The following is a 2936-nucleotide window of genomic DNA, read 5'->3' as shown; positions in this document are numbered from 1 at the left end:
CTCTGAGTGTGACCCCTCAGCCAATCTGCAATCCATCTGTGGCTGTAGGCTTTTTCTTGGTGGCTACTTAACAAAGAGTGTAGGTGTGTAACATGAGGATTTTTGTTTTCCTAGAGCTGTAGCCTGGTATCTTAAAACTGAACAGAAGTCACAAGACTCCTGAATGAAAGCTGTTTGCCCTTTGCTGTGTCAGCAGTGACTCAGTTAAGAATCCTGCTTGGCATCTGAAAAAGCAGCTTGCTGGGTAGATCCACTCTTGTTTTTGAAAGAACAAAAAGGGTGTAATCTAGCTAATCTGAGTTTCTTCTGTTCTATTTTTTTCAGCTTTAAAAGCATTTGATGTCAGTTTGATTCTTGTCCTTCTTTAGAGTTGTTTTACATGCTTCTAACATTTCAATATGTCATTGGTTACCAACCAGTGAATCTTGATCCACTGGTAGATCTTGGAGTCCATCCGAGGCTGGGGTGGGGGGCTAAGTTGCCTGTGTGCATGTACGTGTGCACCCTAGCCCAACAGGTCAGTCTGTAAGGGAGGGGAAGGGTGGGAGCTAGATCGAGGCCTCTGCAGTGAGGGACAGTGCTGCAGAGGCAGGAGCAGGGGTAAGTTGAGTGAGGGCCCTGGCCAGGTAGGACTTACCTACTGGGGAGGCGCACCCCCAAATAATTTTTTCTCCTTCTGCCTTGATCTGCCCCCACCTTCCCTCCCCACAGACTTACCTACTGAGTGGGTGGCAGTGGCGCACGGTAGATCTTGGGTTGCTTTTAAATGCCAGAGGTGATCTCCTACTTAAAGGGTGGAAACCACTGTCCTATGTACTGGATAACATAACACTCCACAGTTAGTTTTCTATGTTAAAGGTGAAGCATTAAAATGATTAATGTTCACTTTGTATCTGGTCTGACTTCTGTACATTGTTATACTATAAAATATCAAAATTCAGCAAAATGTTAATCATAGTTGATTAATACTTGGTAGTTGGATAGATATAATGTAAATATCAGTGTCCTCCAGATCAGAAATATGTGAGGTGGTTTAAGTTGGAAGGCTAAATTAGCACAGAAAAAAAAAGTATCTATTCACAAACAGCAGAGAGGTGCTGGCTCTTTCATCCTAAACCGTGATTTCTTTTAGCTTTGCATATAACCACATCCAAGTACGCGTTTTATGATTTCATTCAACAGCTCCTGCACCATCATTCCATTTTGGGTTGTTAGTGAGGTATGTGACTAATTCTTAGATGTAATTTTACTGTGTGGTATGAACTCTGAATCATACCATTCCCCTTTTAGTGATAAATATCACTGACCATAATGGCAAGTGAGCAAATAAGAAAAATAAACACCTTCCTAGTTCCTAATGACATAATAATTAACTAGATAAATGTCTGTGGTGTGAAGGCTGACTTGTACCTTGCTGCATCAATTAATAACTTTCTCCAAAAGTTCAAGTAAAACTTGTATGCAGATCCTAGGTTAAGTAATGACTCCTTTACATGAGTAACCAGTGAGATGGTTCATGTTATCCTTTAATTCATCTTCTGTTAGTCTCTTGTTGGGGTAAGCAGAATCTTTTACCAGTATTGTGTATGCATGAAAGTATTTTGCCTGAAGTTTAGCACAGTATGCAAACTAAAAAGAAATGGAGTTCTGCTTGCTTGCAACAGAAATTCACAGTTAATCATCTGTAAAAGTTTGTTACTAGATGTTCCATGATGCAGTCCTTTCAAAAAGATTCTTGCATGCTAGTGTGCTGTTTCTGTGTCAAAAGCACTGTTATACAGGAGTCTCTTGTGTTGGTGTCTGGTGGGCTGAGTGGAATTCTAGCACTTTCCAAAAAAAAAAAATTCTGACTGTTGCTGACTTTTTGCAAGAACAGCTCTTTGCCTACCCACTAATGTCCTACCCATGTTTAAGCCCATCACTTCTTTTAGTTAATTAGCATAGGATGCACAGAGAGAGAGAGGATGAAGGAGGCTCTGTATACAATGCATTTCATAGTACTGGTGATCTGTAACTTTTTTGCTGGGTAGCCTGACTATTAGATAAATGGTCACGGTTCTAGCTTTGATCAGGTTTTTGAGTCAGGCACTCCTGTTATCCATGACTTAAAGGGATGAAGAATCCTAACTTTAGAAGGGTCTCAGAAATGGACTTTGAACAGTCAGTTCTTCATGACGGATATCTACCTAGGGAGGGAGGGGGGAAAAATCCTATGTAAGTGTATTTAGTGCTGTTCACTTCCTTCTTTCTAGTTGCCTCTAGTTCTGAGAGACTGTTCTTGCCATAGTTAAGCTTGTGACTAGTTTACTGTTCTATAATCCTTGATATTTTTTTTTTTTTTTTTTTTTTTTTTTTTTTTAGAACTTTCTAACTTTGTTGTGTAATCCCCAAATACCAAAAAGTGATATGCCAGAGGCTGGAGAGGGGGAGGCACATAACTACAAATTTTCTCCAATGAGAAGCTGTTAAGATTCTGATAGAATAACTTCTTTTTATTAATACTACATTTGAAACATCTTGATGAGTGCTTTTGCCTGTTTCTGAAAATTGGCTTGCTACATTGCATCTTTAAACCAGAGGTCTCTGATGGGTGTAATCCAGGATCCATATTTGCAGGAGCTCAAGATGTGCCTAGCTGAAAAGCCTGTGTACCTAGATTGTAAATGATTTGAAAACCTCTAAACAATTTTAACAGCAAATGCTGTATTACTGGCTTAATTCCTCCAGCTATGTCAATAGGATTTCAACCCCGTATATGGGAATGTGTACATTTTGAACTCTGTGCAAGAATCATCTCAATGAGAGCTGCTTTCTGGTGGAGATGTAATGTATAGGACCAGAACCCTAAACTTGCACTTAGTGTCCAAGATTTGGGCAGCAGACACGGCTTTTCTTCCCACCGAAATGTTTGGGATGGTACATCATGGTACATTCAT

General features: G+C 39.9%; 1 protein-coding gene across 1 annotated transcript in view; it reads left to right on the top strand.

Moving 5' to 3' along the window:
* The window catches only part of UGP2 (UDP-glucose pyrophosphorylase 2), a 49196-nt gene that overhangs the window by 16922 nt on the left and 29338 nt on the right, over positions 1-2936 (top strand). The gene's annotated exons all lie outside the window — the stretch shown is intronic.

Source organism: Gavialis gangeticus, unplaced genomic scaffold (assembly GCF_001723915.1).
Source record: "Gavialis gangeticus isolate Ggan-Ray unplaced genomic scaffold, GavGan_comp1, whole genome shotgun sequence".
NCBI classification, from domain to species: domain Eukaryota; kingdom Metazoa; phylum Chordata; order Crocodylia; family Gavialidae; genus Gavialis; species Gavialis gangeticus.
The sequence above is the reverse complement of the archived record's forward strand: the minus strand, read 5'-3'. Positions and strand labels throughout refer to the sequence as shown.